The sequence below is a fragment of the Mytilus californianus genome, unplaced genomic scaffold (genome assembly GCF_021869535.1).
Source record: "Mytilus californianus isolate M0D057914Y unplaced genomic scaffold, xbMytCali1.0.p SCAF_7, whole genome shotgun sequence".
NCBI lineage: Eukaryota > Metazoa > Mollusca > Bivalvia > Mytilida > Mytilidae > Mytilus > Mytilus californianus.
In genome coordinates, this window is record NW_026262723.1 from 1,020,993 (window position 1) to 1,042,783 (window position 21,791).

Below are 21,791 nucleotides of genomic sequence, written 5' to 3' on the forward strand. Positions count from 1 at the left end.
GTCTTGTTTGTTTTATTATGAAAAATAGAACTGAAAAAAATATTTCATATTCTGACTGAATAAATTGACAAAGCACAGTTAATAGTTTACTCTTTTAATGAGGTAAAGTTTTCTGTGTTATAGGTCCATTGCAATACATGAATATGCAAACGATTTGAATCTTATACCTTTGTGGTGTTCATAATATTACGTTTATACTTGCAAATTTATAAAATAAACACTTTTCCTGTTAAGTTTTAGTTTTTTTGTTTCAGCTTGCTATGAACAATTATTCAGTCCACTATATAAGAGTCAAGTAAATAAATTATTTCATCCACTAGAATATTCCTACAATTCTAAGACAAAACATTTTTGCAATCTGTTCTTCAAAAATCTTCCTCCGTACATCTTTATTTGATGGAGCGATTTAAATGAGTGGAGCCTCAGTGGACAAAGCAAGTTCATTTGGACAACAAAATACTAATATATTTTTTCATTCCTCCCTTCTTTCAATTGATAATTACGTTGTTGCATTTACATGATTTAGTTCTTGTGCATCTATGATCCTGATAATATGACTCCTTTTTGTTTATAGTCATTATGTTGAAATTTCCTCTTTCTTATGTAGGAAAAAAACACATTCCATTTCAAATTAATAAAAAAGTCACACTATGTAGAAAAATATCAACTTTAAGTTTTCTGTTCAGTATTGACCTGTTGAATGATGATCCTGAAAACCAAGATGTCTGACCTACAAATACACAAAACTCAAAAATTATAAATGAAGAGAAATACAGCAATAAAATGGCTACTTTATCATGTTTATGTACATTTTGATAAAACTTTCATTTGAATATTTAAAATTGTAAGAACTCTTATTTCAGTGCTTTGTGTCTATGGTTTTATATTAGTTGTTTTTGTGCCTTGTTGCAGTCTTTTGAGTTAAGCCAATTGCAACAAATGTTTACAGTTTGTCCAAAGGTTGTGCTGTTATTAAAACCACTGTCCTAGGTTAGGGGTGGGTTGGATGCTCACAAAATGTTTATTTTATTAGTTGATATTTGCAATGAATTAGCTGTCAGTAACTGTGAGTACAAATAGATCTGTCTGTTGAGTCTTTTTTGTTATGTACAGGGAAAGAATAAATTTCCAGCCACATCCGGTCTGTGTTTTTGGTAGCTGTTTTTCTGCTTTGTTGCATTCTAATGAGTTAATAAAATTGAGAATGAAAACTGGAATGTATAAAAATAACCTGACCAAAGAGCAGAAAAAAGCCCTTTTCAACTGATTTTATAGTTTTTTTATTGAACTGACACTTACACCACTGTCCTTAATTAGAGGAGGATTTGGTGACAGCAAACATGTTAAACCATACCACATTTTGTAAGTGTCTGTCCCAAGTCAGGGGCCTGTTATTCAGTGGTTGTCAATTGTTGCTATATATCATATTTGTTTTTTGTTTGTTTTGTGCAAAAATCAGGCACTTAGCTTTCGCCTTTGTGGTGTTTCCCCAAGCATGTTTAGCATGGATAGACATTATGCCCTTTTTAAATGACGCCATGCCCTTTTTGAATTGTTTTACATTTGTTTTTTGAATTTCATGGCCTTTTATAGATTACTATGCAGTATAGGGTTTGCTCATTGTCGAAAGGCTGTACAGTGAACTAATTTTGTTAAATTTCATGTCATTTGATCCTTATTTGAGAAAAGTCTCATTGACAATCATACTGCTTCTTATTTTCATAACCCTGCCATATTTTGCCTGTCCGAAATCAGGAGCCTGTACATAGTTCAGTGGTTGATGTTGGTTCACGTCCATCATATTTGTTTTTTCATAACTTGTTCTTTTTTATGAATAAGTCTGGTATATTTGAAGTTTGAATTGATGTTTTGTTCCAAATTTTGTTTGTGATGTCTTTTATAGATGACTATATCATGTATAGGTTATGGGTTTTCTCATTATTTACAGGTCATCATTGGCCTCTAATAAGTAATTGCACTGCTTTCATCCACTTAATTGAACTCTGGTGGATAGTTTTCTCATTTATCATACCACATCTTATTTTCATAATAATCATTATTCAAGTGCAATAACTTTTATAGAAGTGGACTTACCATTTAGGCTTTGTTGATGTCTGTAAATCTATTTTTGTTGATAATTTCTTTTGTTTATAGTTTCCCTTTATCTTTAATGTTCTTGCCCTACACATAAAAGGGTAAACATTATCATTTAATGACAATAACTACTATTACATAATTAGTAGGCAACTGACAATTTTGGATCATTTGTGTATCTTGTCATGCTCATCATTTTTTTTGTTTAATATTATCAATATTCTATGAAAATGAGGTCACAGTAATAACCTTGGCAGACAGACAACTTCTTATTTTTATATGACACCTTGCAGTCATTCCATACACTTACAAGTAGACATATGCTTATAATATCTGATAAAAAGAAAAAACCAAGAAAACTTAGCATTGACCAAAGAACCATAAAATGCGGTCATGGTTATATGAATCTGCCAGACAGACATGCACACCTTACAATCGTTACATCCGCCAAATATAATTTAGCTGTTGATTAAAACATATGATAAACTGACAAAACAATGCAAACTTTTCATTGACCAATGAACCATGAAAATGAGGTCATGGTAATATAAAACATGCCAGACAGACACGTGCATCTTACAATCATTCCATTCACCAAATATAGGGGCCTTATTGCTTACAGTATCTGAAAAATAGACCAAACCACAAAAACTAAACATTGTCCAATGTACTATGAAAATAAAGTCAAGGTAAGACGAAACTTCTCAGTCAAACATATCATGATATGCACCTTTCTATCAGTCCATACACCAAATATAGTTGACCTATTGCTAATTTGAAAATAAGAAAATAGAAAAACTGACCAAAAAACAAAAAAATAACATTGAGCAATGAACCATAAAAATGAGGTCAAGGTCGAATAAAACATGCCAGACTAACATGTACATCCTTAAAAATTTTCATACACCAAATATACTTGACATGTTGCATACAGTATAAGAATAAAATGCTCCGCTGGTTGCAGCTTGATACGACTGCAGAGTTAGAACCCTGAACATGCTGAACAGTTGGGGCAAGTATGGACACAACATTCAAGCTTGATACAGCTCTGAATTTGGATTGCGATTAAATATTTGACACAGCATAGGTTTCTGACACAGAATGAATGTGGTCTAAGAACTTAAAAAATTTTAATTTACCTATTATGGTCCAATATCCAAAATCTAAATACATACACGGTTAGATTCAGCATATCAAAGAACCCCAAGAATTCAATTTTTGTTAAAATCAAACTAAGTTTAATTTTGGACCCTTTGAACCTTAATGTAGACCAATTTGAAAACGGGACCAAAAATTAAGAATCTAAATACACGGTTAAATTCAGCATATCAAAGAACCCAAATATTTCAATTTTTGATGAAATCAAACCATATCATTATTATTTGCTTTTATACATAAATAAAAAATAACCAACTTAAAATGGAAAATTTTAAAGAAAAAAATAAAGGAAACCCCCCCCCCCCCCCCCCCAATTTTTTTAACCCCCTTATGATTAATCACCCCCAAACTCAATCCCAGCCTTCCCTTTGTAGTATGGTACCTTGCAGTACAATTTCAGAGAGATCCATACACTTGAACACAAGTTATTGTCTGGAAACTAGAAAAATGCTTGTTTATTGGCCCCTTTTCGGCCCCAAATTCCTAAACGTTTAGGGCAATTACCCCCAAACTCAAACCCAGCTTTCCCTTTGTGATATGGAACCTTGTAGTACAATTTCATAAAGATTCATACACTTACACACAAGTTATTGTCCTGAAACTAGAAAAATGCTTGTTTTTTGCCCCTTTTTGGCCCCCAATTCCTAATATTTTAAGGCAATTACCCCCAAAATCAACCCCCTTATGATTAATCACCCCAAACTCAATCCCAGCCTTCCCTTTGTAGTATGGTACCTTGCAGTACAATTTCAGAGAGATCCATACACTTGAACACAAGTTATTGTCTGGAAACTAGAAAAATGCTTGTTTTTTGGCCCCTTTTTGGCCCCAAATTCCTAAACCTTTAGGGCAATTACCCCCAAACTCAAACCCAGCTTTCCCTTTGTGATATGGAACCTTGTAGTACAATTTCAGAGAGATCCATACACTTGAACACAAGTTATTGTCTGGAAACTAGAAAAATGCTTATTTTTAGCCCTTTTTTGGCCCCTTATTCCTAAACGTTTTGGGCAATTAACCCCAATCTAAATTCAAGCTTTCCCTTTGTGATATGGAACCTTGTAGTACAATTTCAGAAAGATCCATACACTTGAACACAAGTTATTGTCATGAAACTAGAAAAAGGCTTGTTTTTTGCCCCCTTTTTGGCCCCTAATTCCTAAAATTTTGAGGCAATTACCCCCAAAATCAATCCCAGCATTCCCTTTGTGATATGGAACCTTGTGGTACAATGTCAGAGAGATCCATACTCTAACACACAAGTTATTGTCTGGAAGTTACAAAAATGCTTATTTTTTGCCCCTTTTTGGCCCCTAATTCCTTAACTGTTGGTACCATAACCCCCAAAATCATTCCAAACCTTCCTTTTGTGGTATTGAACCTTATGGTAAAATTTCATAGAGATCCATTCACTTAAACTAAAGTTATTTTGCGAAAAACCAATGTGTCTTCGGACAAAGACGCCAATGTCATACCAATATACGACCGCAAAAATTTTTTGCGGCCGTTGAAAACTGGACATTTTTACCTAGGAATAGTGATGTCTTGGACTAGGAAAATTAGTCTGGGGACATAAATTACTGACATCGGACTAAATATACTAGTAAATTCTGTATCCATGGACTTTTTATACTAGTTATATTTGTCTGACCAGACAATTTTTACAAGGACTAATTTATCTCTTACACTTGTTCTCAGTGTTGCACCCCACCTTACCTTGACACATAATTCTGACTCTGAACAAACCAGTATTTGCTCTAACTCCTTAATAATACTGCGTGCTTAGGGGAGAAGCAGCAAATACCAACTTTAAAGTCTTTGGTTTTACCCAGTTGGGTTCAAAATAAACAACCTTCTGCACTTGAGGTGAACACGCTACCACGAGACCAGGCAGTATAAATACAAGGAGTTTACCCAAGATTTAAAGTTTCCAAGTTTTTGCAAAAACTGGATCAAAATCATCATTGAAAAGCAATAACTAATTAATAAGATTTAAGTTTCTCTTTAAATATTACAGTTTTAGAGATAAAAAGGCAAATTCAAGAAATATGAAGAAAAAAAAAGGGTAAAAATCTGTATTTAAGGCAACAACTCCTATGAGTCAGCTGCCAGTTTTGATGCCATTTAAATGGACAGTAGATTTTTTTTTCAACATTCTGAACATTTCTACCCTTGTCAGATATTGTCTATCTATTTTGGCCTTTTGTAGCTTATTACGCAGTTTGGCTTTTAAGCCCATTGTTGAAATCTGTACGGTGACCTATATAGTTGTTAACTTCTACGTCTTTAGTTTCTATTGAAGAGCCGTCACATTGGCAATGTCCAATGATACCATATTTGTATATGTTTTTGTCATGTAGGTGTAAGGGAGTTACCATTTGATTTTTATGGGGGGGGGGGGGGGGGGGGGAGGCTAGGATGAAAAATGTTGTCCTGCTTTTTTTTTAAGTTGTAATCTCTGTCCTGCCTTTATATTTTTCACTCTATTCGTTCCTGCCTTTTTTTATTAGTTTATCCTGACTTTATTTACATAAAATGTCATCCTGCCTTTTTTTTTTGCCATGTTGCCCATCCTGCCTTTTTTTTTTACTAATAACTCCTGTCCTGCCTTTTTTTTTCAAATTTCATCCTAGCCCCCCCCCCCCCCCCCCCGCACCCCCTAAAAATCAAATGGTAGCTCCATAAGGAGACAACCTTTTGATTTTCTGGTGGGATAAAAAGTGGAGACAGATTTTTTATCACCTGGCCTGGTTAGTTTTTCAGGGTTTGTAAGGATAGAAAATCCGGCAAATTGTAACAAACCCCTGTTGTACGACCATATTTGCCAAAAGATTAGTCCAAATAATTATGACGTCTTGCAAGGCTATTTTAACTTTTTTCTGGGCACGTAATAGTCAAAGTTGTGACTGAGTGCGGAAATATGAAGATAGATAGATAGAAAAAAAAATAAAATAGTCTTGCAAGACGTCATAATTATTTTGACAATCTAAAGATGTAACCTAATTCTTACTTGTTTGGGGAAAAGGAGAATTAACCGAACCACTATTCAATCTAAATCAGTGAACTGAATTATTGTCTTTTGCAGTAGTCCCAGTCGACATCTGTAACTAATCACAGTGACGGATCCAGAGGGGGGTGTAGAGGCCGTACGCCCCCCCTTTGCATGACCTTTTTTTTTTTTTTTTTTTTTGTAAAATGATTAATCAGACTAGACTTCGTGAACTTTGCCATTACCCGGTCGTGTATTTAATTTTTATGCGACAATTCTTTACTTATAAAGAAATTTTTCGCTCGTATTTACTGTAATATATTATTGATTATGTCAAAGTCATGTGATTCGCTACGGTGGAGTTGATCAGTACGTCGAAAAAAACGTCACTCAGTCATTTTGAAATTTAAATTACAGTAACACATTGCTTTCGGCGGAGGATGACAAGCATGACTCTTTCAAAGCGACAAAGGATTGAACAAGAACCACGTATTGACTTCTATTTCACAATTCCACTCAACAGAAAGTAATACTCTATTACACTCTCATGAAAAAAAAGTTCCACAGCAATATTATTTACCTACAAAAATATGTTTAACCCCAGACGCCCCAGCCAATTAATAACATTGCTGAATAGTGATCCCCAGTCAGTAAGCTCTAGATAGATTTAAAGTCTAAGGTACGGACCATTTGATTTGATAGGGCAGTCTGAGATATTTTAGAGAAAAAATTCTGACCCAGATTTTTGCCTTAAAAAAAAATTCTGGCCGTATCTGTATTGAAAACAATTCTTGTGTCCCCTTTTTGCTATCAGAAAAAAAAATCCAACAGAATTATTCAGCATTAAATGAACATGGTGAATAAAAAAACGGGCGTAAATTTTTTTGGGGGTTTGCATATAAATCCCATATCTGACCGAAATGTCTGTTTCGCCGAACTGATATACTGAATACTTTTTTCAAGGCCCGACTGCAACCTGCCTGCTGGGTGTGGCCTGTCTCCATTTGTCGACTGTCATTCACAACTTCGTTGTCATTTGATTTTCAGACTCATTCGTAGCCTTTGGTTGATTTGGGACCCCTCACTTCCCTTGTTGGGTGAAACATTTCAACCAAACATTTGGATAAAAAATGCTTGTTTGTCTTTGTTCGTTGTCGGTCGTATTATAAACTTCATTGAATAGCCACATATCATCATACATGTTTACAAAAAGAAATCTGTGAGGTTATGCTAACTAACCATACAACAAACATGACAAACGGGAATTTTCCATGTCCATTTTTTACTGACAAATCCCACATCAAATATATTAGTTGTACCAGAGACATATAATACAATTGTATTATATGTCTCTGGTTGTACATAGCTTTGGATCCATTCAGTCATTTTATAATAGACAATTAATGGGGAGAATGCGGCATCAAAAATGTCCAACCCTAGCTTACACTTTAACTATAAAATATACATGCCCACGTCATGAACCGTTAAAAATGTGCATTTTACACTTAATTTATGTTTTTTAGCCCCAAATAAGGTATAAAAAATTTTTTTTGAACTTTAAATACTACGCCCCCCCTTTCCAAAATCCTGGATCCGCCCCTGAATCATGCAAATTGGTAGTCAACAGTATACCTTTTTCAGAATGTCAGCTTACAACAAAGAATGACTGGTGATAGGGGAGTGTAACCAATAAATTGATCCTAAATCAGATAAGATTTTCCCAGTAACGGAGAACCCCTTTCTTTGAGTGACTCTTGAGTGAATATAAATAGTGACGGGGGTCTCACAAATAAATATAAATCTGAATTACAGGAACATCGATAAGCAAAGTAAACTTACATATTAATCTCGAAGTTATTTACGGTAAAGACAGACTGTGCTCCTGAATTAAGGTATTAACTTATACATTTGCGTATATTAATCGGGGGGGGGGGGGCACTTCCTATATACAAGGTGATAGGACGTGCCGCTGGAATAGGTCACTTTTTCCAGCTTGAAAATATGGGAATAGGTGGAGAAAACTATCAGAAATATATGATAAGGTCGATAAAGTTCCAATTACTTGTATATGCAAAGCCCTGTCATTTTTTCACAGCCGAAAGTCTCGCCGTAAGTAAACATTACACACAGAATCTTAGCCTTAAATATTCCACTTTTCCAACACACCCCAAACTACCCAACCAATATGGGAAAAGGTTACAATTTTACCCACGCAATATATGAAAAGGTATACATTTTTAAGATCTAAATTATATGAAAAGGGTGGGGTAACAGAACCCCAGCGACACCCCCTATCAATTAAGTATTGAAGTGCCCCCTCCCCCTCCCCCTCCCCGATGTATTTTACTGCTACAATCACGCACCCGTTGCTGAGCAGAGAACCATACTTTCAAGCCAGGGACAGTCTATACTAACAGTTAGTATAGAAAGTCCCTGTAAAAAGGCAGGCAAATCCTAACAGTACTGTAACTTAATGATCTACATGTATCTCAAGTTACAGCACCTCTCCCAGCACAGTTAGCACACTGGTGTGTTTCAGTCTTATAATATAAAACTGTGTAGGTTCATATCGTTTGATTTAACGCTTTTTCGGATATTTTTTAGGACCGTTGTCAACATGGTCAAATCCGACCTGCCACTTTGCAATCTGACATGCAAAAATATAATTCGACTAAAAACAGAATGTAGGACAGAAAGTCACAGGACAAAAAGTCACAGACAAAAAGTCACGGACAAAAAGTCACAGGACAAAAAGTCACAATTCAGTTTTGAGAATACTTTTCTTTAAACAAGAAAACACTAATTTAAAAATATTTTTTTTGTTTTTTCTTGAACTATTATATATGAAGCAACTTTGTAATAAAAATTTATTCAATAAATATCAATAATGATCAAATAATTGTTATGAAAACAAAATGTCAAAGTGGCTTGGTACTTAAATGGCTTCATTGTGCCAAGAAATATATCCTTTGCATGATTAAAATTTAATAAATTTTCATTTATCAAGGCTTATGAACAATTTCCTAAACTTAAAAATGAATATATGTAATAAAAAGAAAAATATTTCAAGTTCTTTCTCTTATATATTCAAACAATTGCCGAGAAATTATTTGTGACTTTTCGTCCTATCAAATTTGTGACTTTATGTCCTGTGACTTTCTGTCCTGTGACTTTCTGTCCGTTTACCTAAAAACAATGCCAGTCAAAATTGCTTTTTGAGACTGGGCGACTGAAAAAGTTTTAAAATGTGACCTTGTGACCCTACTTGGAATTATCCATTCATCGGCGTGTGTCGGTGTGGCTAAAAAGGGGGCATTGTTTTTTTTTTCTTGGGACAAAAAAATTTTCTATCTTTATTAAAAAAAAAAATCCAATCATAAACTTTTTTTTTTAAACTCAGTGTAGTATTTTATTGTTTTCCCAACAATGTTTAATAAAAGCTTAAAATGTTTGTTTCACTTCCCTCTGACTTCCCTCCTGATTTTTTTTTCTCATGAAATTATAGAATCAGTAAATGGATATATATATATATATGTCTGTGGTCACCGTCATGCATTTAGATAAGAAATTCCAGCATGCATCATCAAATAATGCATGTGTATTTGTGACATCAATATAACTGAAACATTATATTATTTCCCAGTAATTATGTAAATCATTTTGATTTACAAGTATATATGTCTGGGACTTATGCATGTATATATCTCACAGGCACTTCTCTCAGAAAAAAAATCTATATACTTTAATTAAGGTATATATATATAGGGGGGAAAAATCTGAGACAAGTGCCTGTGATATATCTGTCAGTCCCAGAATAATAAATATAATTGTATCATAATCTTTGGAAAAATCCAATTATTAAATTGTTAAATTCTTTTACTTCATAATTATGTCAAAGTATACTTTTTTAAAGTTAAAATAAATATTCCGTTTTGATCTAAGGAAAAACTTTTTAAACTGAATTGACATGGTCAGTCAACTGATTTGTTGCATGGCTGATTACAGTTAATTAAAGCATGCAGTAATTTTCCATTACGACAGTGCGTTTACCCTGGGGTGTGTATAACGTTTTAGAAATACTATAGTTTTCTAGAGAACATCCTGTCGATGTGTAATACAGATTGATGACATTACACAAAATTTCTTTCGTTAAATGTAGTTAAGTATCTGTGTCCATTCCCTGTTGCAACACTACAAATTTTTCGAAGAAAAAAATGTTAAAATTTGAAGAAAAAAAATCATTTATATAAAATAAAGAAGAAAAAAAGTAGCAAATAAACTTATGTTATTTGCCTATCCTGCAGTAGACAAGAAATTGAGGATGAATACCATTTCTTCTCAGTCTGTCCATGCTATACACCATTGAGGGATACCTATATACAAAATATTAATAAAAATCTTAATTTCAATTTTATTAAATTGCAGTCACCTATAAAACTGAGGCATATGACCGCACTTTTAAATAGCAGTCTGCCAGTCATTATAAAAATCACCATAAAGTATATTAATGATTGTTTTTTATTGAGAACATCTGTATAACTTATGTTTCTTTTAATATGTATCCTAATTTTTATTTTTGTTTTTTTTTGTTCATGAACATTAATAATGTGTTAATTGTCGATACACACATATTTATAGTCTTTTTTTCCCCCTGTGAATACCACTGTCACTCTAATATAATTATAGACAATTTAACTATTGTCAGTTTCTTGTCTCAATACTGTATGCCATAACCATTTAATGTAAATGTGTTTGTGCTTAAAAATATTGTCTATTGTCTATTGTAACTACGCATTGAGTAAACATAATTTCACTTTACATGTACAAACCCTTGAGAAAACGTATATATAGATGTGTTTAAAAAGGTCAATTCTCAGTGGATTTATTTCACACAAGGACCACTGGCACTTTTCTCAGAATTTTGATTCCTATATACCTTAATATAACATTAAAAGTATATAGGAATTTTTTTTCTGAGACAAGTGCCTGTGACTAGGACATAAGATAACTAGAACTAAGTTCATTGGAAAGTCTTTTTGTCTGATACATGTATACCTATAGATAATGTACATATTTAAGAACAGCTTCAAATATATATGCCTATGAATTAACGGTACGTCTAAAAATGGCTCAGGACCTCCTGAGTGCAGACAGGACATAACAAGTCACTCAGGACATGTATATATGTTTTAGTGAGCGTTGAGGGTATACATTCGATAGATAATTTAATTTTTGATCTTATAATTTTGGTTTTGATAAAATCAACCCAACATTAAAGAAGTTATTTGGGAAACGTCATGCATGACCGATGATCATATTCAATACCAATCATCATTTTGATTAGGTCGTTTGATCTTTAATAAATAGGACTGATTGGTGATGGTTATAAACACATAGAGTAAACTTTGCAAACAAACAAAAAAAAACGTGTCCTTCGAAAAATTATAAAAATACATGAATATTGAAGTTTAATACATTTTTCGTTTTGTATGTAATAATTGAAGCCATTTAGAAATATAAGAAATCTTCACATAGTCGGGAAATTTTCAATTCAAGTTATTTCATTTGAAAACGTTAAAAAATATAGATCTTTTTCGATGTAAAATGTGGCGTCCTTGGAGATCAAAACCCCGTTTAAATAGGGTTTGTCTACTTTCATCTATTGCCGAACATTCTATAATCAAGGATTTCTACAAATCCTTGCTATAATATAATGAATCGCGTCGCCAATATCACCACAATTACATAAATTACAAATACAATCTTCTCCTAAATATTTGGCATCTAACAATTTCAATAGGAAATTTTGAGTCGAAACTGAAGTTATGTACCAAATCTACAAAAAGAATCACTATTTTTTTATTGTAGTAGGCGTCGAAAACTAAACTGTTTATAATCTTTTTTTTCTCCTAAATTAATTGAAACTCTTGAAATAATTTAACATTATCTATAGACAGCTTACACATTTAAATATTTTTAGAAATATATGAGTGTGTAGTAATAATTTGTTCACTAACCCGCCTTTTTCCTTCTATAAAATTACATTGTAATCGATTTTATTTAAAAATTTGTGTTTGCTAGGATTGACATTTAGAACGTACAACATAAAGTAACAAGTAAAAAGTCACGATTCAGTTTTGGGATATTTTTTTGAATAAACTTAATTTTAAAAACGTTTCAGTATTTTTCTGAAATATTTTTAAAAGGAAACGGACTTGTAAACAAAATTTATTTTTGAATATTAATATTGAACAATGATTGTTAAGAAAACAATCTGCCAAAGTGGTTTGGTAATATAATAGTCTTGTTTTACGGGGGTTCCATAAACGACAAGTCTAAGGTTCTTTGACATCACTTTATTATACAAGTAAACATAGGGAAAATAACCCTTCAATAACAATAGCATATAATTATCACATTTATCAATATCACAGTCTTATTAAAGTCTTATACTAGAATCATACAAATAGTATACTGGTGTAATTAACAATGCTACAAGATCGTATGAAATATTCTATTCCATATACAATAAACTATACTGAGTATCAAGAATGCAGTGACATTCATAATATGCAACAAACTTGCAATTATATTTCTAAATACAAATACATGTATCTGATAAGTCGTATCAAATAGCATATCATTATAATCAACCAAGCGTATTATAAACAAGTCGAATGTATCGTACTTCATAAACGAGTGTCATTCATAAAACCTTTACCATACGAAGGTTATTAACTGTTCACTATAGTATTCTAGCTATTAAGTTCGTATGCACTACTGTAATGTTTAATATCTATTATCGAACTCAAGTTAACTGACATATAGGTACAATATAATATGACCCTTACCAATCTGTGGAACCAGGTTATATATCTAGCATCTACAGTACAACCAGTATGTTACAGGAACATCATAATCTATGTGTCCTGAAAATAATACACAATAGTAAATACTAGGATCTAGGAAAATAATGATCCCTTATACAAAATACAACATATTAAAGACTGATATAATAAAATCAAGCTATTACACAAAATTACCATATAGCAATATTAACGCAATTGTCAATGTGACGTCATAGATCCATAACTGAAAGGTCAAGGTCACTTTCAAAATCATTCGTAAATCTCCCTTTCTACATCCAAACTACAGATTCAAATCATATATTCTCAGATTAATACATAAACTAACTTACTCCTATCATATCTAAGGTCTATGGGCATACTTACCTATAAACGGGCAGAATTGTATAGCATGCACTGCATACGCCTTTCATACACCACAAAGAACATAAAATCTACTTACCAGATATAAAGAATGTAATTTCCAATAACTACAGTGATTCCAAAGTATGGAAACTTCAGTGAGTAATAAAGAGCACCAAATAGAATGTCTCTAAATAAGTTTCATCACTATATATGGTTTAAATAAGAAGTAAATATTAAATATGTATGTCTCCAATTTTCAAGAATTAACCACCATTACTTCTTTTCCAAAATCTGAGGTGTGTCCAGAATGACCAATAAGAACTGACCATCAAGATAAACAAGGTGTGACAATTAATTTACTAATGAGTTGGACGGGTAGATACAATTACAACTTTGCTCAATGAAGTATGACTGACTAGAACTTTCATACAATTTATAGTGTAAAGAGATAATAAACTATAAATCAAAAGATCAAATGATCAGAGTGAATGAATAAAGTATAATATCTGGCATGTAATAAAATGTAAAATACTAATAAATGAAATATGTAAAAATATACTCTGTCACATTCTCCCCCTGCTGCGAGAATGTCTTCCAAGACATAACTGAAATCATGGTGGCAATAAACAAAAATATACAACAATGATCTTCCCCCTGTGTGAGGAAAAGACGTCCTCGTCTAATACTGGACAAAACTGAAATACAATATATCATCTAATCGTCTGTCTTGGTGATCAGCTTCAACATCGCTCTGGAAACGTCATCAGCCATGTTGATAAACATTCCAGAGGATGCTACAGTCCTAAGGTAGTCAGCACGAACCATCCATTCCGGTTGTGCACTCTTGGAGACTGGTGGTACAACAAAATCCTTGTACTTGGTTGTAGCTGTTGATGTCTTGGTTCTGGTAGATCGTCTTTGTTGTGGTTCTGGTGTGTCATCATCTTTTTCTTCTTCATCATCAATGTTCTCATATTCCGTGCTATCATCATCTGTTACATCATGTAAAGCATCTGTTGCCAAATCATGTACTTGATCTTCTAGTGATGTTTCGTGCTCTGAACCTCCTGATTCCTCAGGCAAAGAAGCGTCCTCCTCTAATTCAGATTGCTCCTCGGTGCGGTCCTGATCGTCATCAGCGTTACCAGGAACAGTAGCCTCCTCCTCAACCGATGCTGTTTCATCATCTGCTTGGATAACGTCATCCGGCTGAATATCTTGTTGAACATCTTGCTGAGGCTCTTCAACCACGGCATACACCATTGATTCATCCTCACTCTCTGTGTTGGAGTCGGTTGAAACTTCTACTGGAGCAGGTTTCTTCTTTGGTGATGCTGGTTTTCTTTTACTTCTTCTTGGCAAAGGAACAGGCATTTGGTGAGTTGTGTTCTCTTCCACAAGTTCCTCGTTGATGCTTCCAATGGGTAGTAGATGGTTCCTATGAAGCGTTCGTTTTCTTCCATGACCATTCTCTTTCCTAACTACATAGACAGGTAGTTCTGTATTGGGCTGATCGAGGATTACATATGGATCTTCTTCCCATTTATCCTGTAACTTGTGGGTTCCATCGAAGGCAAGAATCTTCACAAGTACTCGATCATCTTTATGTAAAATGGCTCCTTTAACTCTGATGTCATAAGCTTGCTTCTGTTTACCCTGTGATTTTTCTGCAGCTGATGATGCAAGTTGGTAAGATTTCTTTAATTTCTGTCTCAGATCTTCAACATACTTCGTCATACTTTTCGGTTCTCTATCACTGTCAATTCCGAAAGCTAAATCTACTGGTAGCTTCGGCTGTCGACCAAACATCAGCTGGAACGGTGTGAAGCCTGTAGTGTCATGCTTGGTCGAGTTGTAGGCATGGACAATAGGACCAATGTAAGACTTCCAGTCTGCTTTCTTATCTTTCTCGAGAGTTCCAAGCATGTTGATGAGTGTCCTGTTGAATCTTTCGCATTGTCCGTTGCCTTGTGGGTGATATGGCGTTGTCCGTGACTTCTTGATGCCGGTAACATCACATAACTCTTTCACTAGACGGCTCTCAAAGTTAGCACCTTGGTCGCTGTGTATTCTTTCTGGAAGTCCATAATGTACCACGTAGTTCTTGAAGAAAGCTTCAGCAGTGGTTCGGGCTGTCATGTTTTTCGTTGGAATGGCCTGTGCGTATCGGGTAAAATGATCTGTAATCACCAATACGTACTGGTATCCGCCCTTGGAAACTTCTAACTTCAGAAAGTCCATACAGACTATCTCCATGGGTTGAGTAGTTCTGATACTGGTCAATGGAGCTCTGTCGTTGGTTGGAGTCTTACGCCATATACATCTTGGACATCTCTGGATCCACTGCTCAATATCTCTAGTCATGCCATACCAGAAGAAGCGCTCTTTGACTAATGATGTTGTCCTGTCTCTTCCCTGGTGTCCCATATTGTTGTGCAGTGATCTGAGTACTGTTGAGATCTGAGACGCTGGCAGTACAAGTAGATATTTGGTAGTGTCGTTGTCAGTAGTTGTTCTGTATAATATACCACGCTTGATCTTCAGCTTGTCAAAATTATTATACAGCATGTTGTGGAATGGTGACGACGGTACATCATGCTTTCTGGGTTTCATCTTCTTACTGACTTTGTCTATCCAGTATCTTATTGTAGAGTCGTTCATCTGCTCATCTCTGATGTTGATTTGATGTTCTTTGAGCATATCAGGTATGTTGTCTAAAGCATCTGGTTGGTGTGATAAAGACTCTACATATGCAACAGGTTGTACTAAGCTGCATATAGCCTTGACAGATTCCTCTGAGATGTTATCTGGTTTGGTGTGAATACCAGGAAGACGTGACAGTCCATCAGCATCTGCGTTGTTTTTGCCTGGTCGATAAACGATGTTGAAATCGAAGGATGCTAATGCTGCAAGCCAACGATGTCCTGTGGCATCTAACTTCGCTGTGGTAAGTGCGTACGTCAGAGGGTTATTATCTGTGTAAACTGTAAACTTCTGGCCATATAGGTAATCCTTAAATTTCTCTGTGACGGCCCATTTTAACGCCAGGAATTCTTGTTTGTGTACTGGGTAGTTTCTCTCTGATTTTGACAAGCCTCTGCTGGCATAAGCTAACACTCGCTGTTTTCCTTCCTGTGTCTGATAAAGAACAGCTCCAAGTCCATTAATACAAGCGTCGGTGTGCAGCTCAAATGGATGTTCGGAGTCGGGAAAGCTTAGTATTGGCGGTGATGCAAGATGACTTTTCAACTGTTGGAAGGCTTTCTCCTGTTCTCTATTCCATTGCCATGGTTGTTGCTTGTGATCTTTCTTCGGCTTCTTTCCTTTAATCTTTTTTCCTGTTGTAGGCATCAAATCCGTCAAAGGGCGAGCAATCTTTGAGAAGTCTTTGATGAACTTCCTGTAGTAGCCAACGAAGCCTAGGAATTGGCGGACTTCTTCGGGTGTTGTTGGTCTTGGCCAATTAGTGACTTTGTCGATCTTATCTGGATCTGGCTCAACTCCTTTCTCCGATACGATGTGACCAACGTATTTCACCTTCCGTTGAAAGAAAGAACACTTCTTCGGAGATAACTTTAGGCCAACTTCTCGGAGACGCTGGAAAACTCTCTCGAGGCGATCTAGATGTTCGTCCAAGGTTTTTGAAAAGATGATTAGATCGTCTAAGTAGATGAAACAAATTCTGGCATGTAAGTCACCAAGGCATTCTTCCATCAATCTCTGATATGTAGCTGGTGAATTCGCTAACCCAAATGGCAATCGGTTGAATTCGAAGAAACCAAGTGGTCCTACAGTGAAAGCTGTTCGTTGTTTGTGCTCCTCCTCTAACTCCACTTGATGATAACCTGACTTCATATCAAGCACTGTAAATATCTTGTTTCCACCTAGCGATTCAAGGATTTCTTCAATTCTCGGAAGTGCGTAGGCATCTTTGATGGACAGCTGGTTCAGTTGACGATAATCAACGCACATGCGGAGTTTCCCATCTTTCTTCCGGACTAAGACGACGTTAGACGACCATGGTGAATGTGAACGCCTTATGATGCCTGCTGACAGTAATTGCTGAAGATGATCTCTGACTTCTTCTAGCATTGACGGTGGTATTCGTCGATGTCGTTGTTTAAATGGAGTGTTATCTGTTAAATCTATTCGGTGTTTCACTAACGACGTATAACCAATATCTGTGTCGCTCTTGGAGAATATGTCGTTGTATCGGTTTATCAAGTTCTTTCCTCGTTGAAGTTCATCTGGTTTCATATCATCTGGTAAGTGTATATCTTTGAAGATATCAATTTGATTGTTGTCATCTGGTTTTACTTGTTCTGTTGTTATGGTCACTGGTTGAAGTTCACATAAAAGAGCTCTAGGTGCAACGGTTACTGTTCTTGTAGAAATGTTCGAAATATGAACTGGAATATCATCTCGTTGATTCTGGTCGTATGTGATTACAGCTGGTACAATATCTAAGTCGTTAGGTATTACTGAGTTTGAAGTTGCATACAGCATGGAAACGGTTGATGGATACGGTAACATCTTGTCCATATAGCCTTTGATAACTACTTCGGTGTTAGGTTTTATGATAATCGGTTTTGTCTCTGCTGATTTCACCAGTGCCAAACGGTTATGTTGTCTTTCAAGTTCTTTCTCTCTTAAGGTCATACATCTGAATGCTAAGTAGTATGGTGTCATCAGGTTAGCATCTTGTAGAAAACGTGTACCATGTTCTTGTTTGATGTCCTTCATAACTTCAGATAAGATGTTTGTTCCGATAAGCAGTGGTACTTCTTTATGATATTCGCTGTCTGGTATGATGAGGAATACACCAGGTTGAATCTTGTTGTCAGCTGCTCCTTGAAGTTGCAAGTCAGCTTCAATGTATCCTTTGTAAGGTAAACGTTGTCCATCGGCGCATTCTATGTTCAAAAGAAAACTGAGTGACTGTAATGGCGTTGAATATAGATGCTGATTGTAAAAACTCTCGCTTATCGTTGATACAGTTGAACCTGTGTCGAGAAGTGCTGTTGTATTAATTCCATTTATAGTAATAGTGACTTCATTTGATGAACCAAGTAGTCCTGATGTGGACGATTTCTGTTCAGTTTGTTGTGTTGATTGTTTCATGATGAACGTTTGTTGGAGGTTCAGAGCACGCTGTGTCTTTCTTGAATGATCAAGTCGTACAGTGCAGTCTACGGCGTAGTGTCCTGGCTGCCTGCAGCGCCAACAGGTGAAATCATTCTGTTTGCGTCTTCTGTGTTGTTCTACTGGTCTGTATATGGTTGTTTCGTCTGGGTGGTATGGTGTCCACGATGTATCTCTTCTTGACCATTGAATGTTAGTAGATGGTTGGTCACAATTTCTATCTTCCTTCAAAGCCTTGACATCTGGGAGAGTTGTTTCACCAAAGCTGTAAGCTGCTGAATTTGCCTGTTTTCTACAGTTGTTGTCGTTGATTTACTAGTAGCATGCATAGATGGTTTCTTTTTCAAAGATGGCTTGATGTTATGTTGATTCTCTATTTCTCTTGTAGCTTTCAGTAAGGAATGAAAATCTGTGATGGTATCTTTCTTGTAGCGGACAATATTCTTCATCTCCGGTCTCAATCCATCAAAGAACTTGGATGTAAGCATGTCGTTGATGTTTTCCTCGGTCACATTCTTTCTGTTCTTGGCTTTGCTTAGTATCTCCTCTAATCGACAAGCCCATGTTGCAACGTCTTCGTCATCTTGATGTCTGGCCGTGTAGAATTGGCCAAGTAAAGCTTCAGGTGGATAAACAGATCCGTATATGCTGTCCATCTTATCAATGATGTCGTCAATGGTTGCTTCCGGACCAAGTCGCATGGGAACCTTGCTAGCATCTCCACGCAAAGAACGTATAATGGCCATCGTGATAGTTTCATGTGTATGTCCTGTCTTGATGAGACACTGTACCTCATATCTCCATAGGTCATATGGTGTACTAGTCTTTGCATCTCCGGAAAATGCTGATATCCGTGGTAAGTAGACATTCCATAAATCATCATCTGTGTCTTTATAGTCTTCCATCCAGGTTTTGAAATCATCTGGTGTCTGAGCGCATGGTTTGAGGTCCATCTCCTTGAAGGCCAAAACTATGTTGCTGATCTCATCCTTGGATAGATAATCCGACATGGCTGTACAAAATGATAATACCTAAACTATAGAAATAAAATGCTGAGATGAAATCTGAAATAAACAAAATCTTCTGAAACAAAAACAAAAAACATTAAGTTCCTAAAAGAAGAAAAAAAAAAATATGTCTGAAATGAATACAAATATATACCAAAAATTAGTGCTAAAACAAAATAAGGATGTTAAGTACCTACAATAGGAACAAAGTATCTGAAAGAAAAACAAATATATGAATAATGTTAATTTATCCTAAAATACAAAGAAATCATCTGGAATAAATAAAATAAACAAAACGTTTTAAGTACCTATAACAGAAATAAAGATTCTGAAATTAAATAGGAAAAAAAAATAAGTTAAGTACCTGAAATCTAAGAAGAAGAAAAAAATAAGATTAATATCTGCAGTCTACTGTCTAATCTACAGAAAACAATAAATATAGAATCAATGCAAATCCAAATATGATATACGATAATCTGGAAATCTAAATGAATATCCTGTCAAAAGAATAAGATTAGTAACTCTAACTACTACAAAGGTCCTAAATCAAAATTATGATTAAGTATCAACAAACTCGACAACAGTGCCTAAATAAATATAGAGTAATATAGTAATGGACTGAAATGACTAACTCCTCTGAAAATAAACAGATTAGACGACAAATGCAACTCCGCAATGGTAAATCAATATACTGAAATCAAAACTCTGATTACTATATGTATACAAAAAAATACAAAATGGATCTCAGAAATAATATATAAAAGTATAATGTACACAGTGGCTAACAATACCTCACAACTGAAAACCAATGAATATGTATAAGGAAAACAAATATAAGTAGTATCAATATACACCCACGTACCTTTCTTAAAGTTCCTACCCAGCTATGCCTCTGAAAATCACACACACCTAATACTCACCAAAATGTGTGTAATTTATTCCTAACTGAGTACGACTAACTGCTATATATAATCAAAAAATATATATATATAACTATATAAGCAAATATATATTATACAATATAATGTAAAGTAGTAACTGGTACTGCTGCTGCTGCTGTAAATAATATCACTGTATCATCAATGAAATCACTGAAAGTCCTTAAACTTAAAATGTATTAAAGAATCAGTCAGTCAACAATAAGAACCGAAGCAACAGATCTACCTATACAACACAATGTAGACACCTATCAAGTACCCCAAATAGCCAGAACCTATCAATCAAACAATACGTATACTTACTCAACTATAAATATGTATACTTCTAGTTCCTTAGTGCTTTATACCTACTACTTCAAATGTACAAGTTACTCCAGGCAGTTACTTCTGTACTTATATTTTTTCACTTACCTTCAAATTTTATAGGTAAATATCTGCGACAGCAAAGTTCTGTGGAACTTTACGAGTAAAAGAGTATTTGTCGTGTCTCTGGTCTTTGCAACAATCCTAACTTACAGGAGTGGGGATTGGGCAATTATGAATCTATTTATTATGTACACAATAATATGCAAATTATTTCAATGTACAAATATCAACACAATGTATTTTCTTACAAAGTCAAATATAATATATATCAATTACAAACAGTAGCAACTGTTTACTTTTCTACCTATGTGTCACACTTTTTTAAAATTTTAATGTAAATTAACTAACTGTAAATGTGTTCGAAAGCTAATTACATAATCAAATTCTGAATGAAAATTTACAGTTATTTCAACAAAATTTTACAACAAAAATTTAATTCCAAATACAGCTAATATGTATGAGATAACTTTTCATAATTTACGGAAAAAGAACAAAGAAAGTTATTTTAAAAAAAAAATTCAAGTGACACAATCAATGTTTATATATACACAGTTCAAATACAAATAAAGAATATATTCAATGTCAATCAACTAATTAGTATGTATCAAAAGTTTTACTAAATGATATTTAATTATAAAGTCAAAACACACACCGGTACATTAAATACAACTCAGTTTAAAAGTAACATCTATTGTCAATCGGTAATCACTGAGGTGTAGCGACATCTACGGGTATCGTGTATTGCCAAAATACGAATAATTCTTCATTCTCTTCATTATTCACCAAAAACGTCTGATCTACCAGAAAAACCACGTTGGGCGCCATTATAATAGTCTTGTTTTACGGGGGTTCCATAAACGACAAGTCTAAGGTTCTTTGACATCAC

At 34.6% G+C, this 21,791-nt stretch overlaps 1 long non-coding RNA gene across 1 annotated transcript; it reads right to left on the reverse strand.

Moving 5' to 3' along the window:
* Nucleotides 1–432: 432 nt before the first annotated feature.
* On the reverse strand, nucleotides 433–6,333 carry LOC127709427 (uncharacterized). The gene is made up of 3 exons (XR_007985650.1): nucleotides 6,263–6,333; nucleotides 2,095–2,181; nucleotides 433–730 (listed from the first exon to the last, which is right to left on the reverse strand). It is a non-coding gene; the product is annotated as an uncharacterized LOC127709427 (long non-coding RNA).
* Between the last annotated feature and the right edge of the window lie 15,458 nt (nucleotides 6,334–21,791).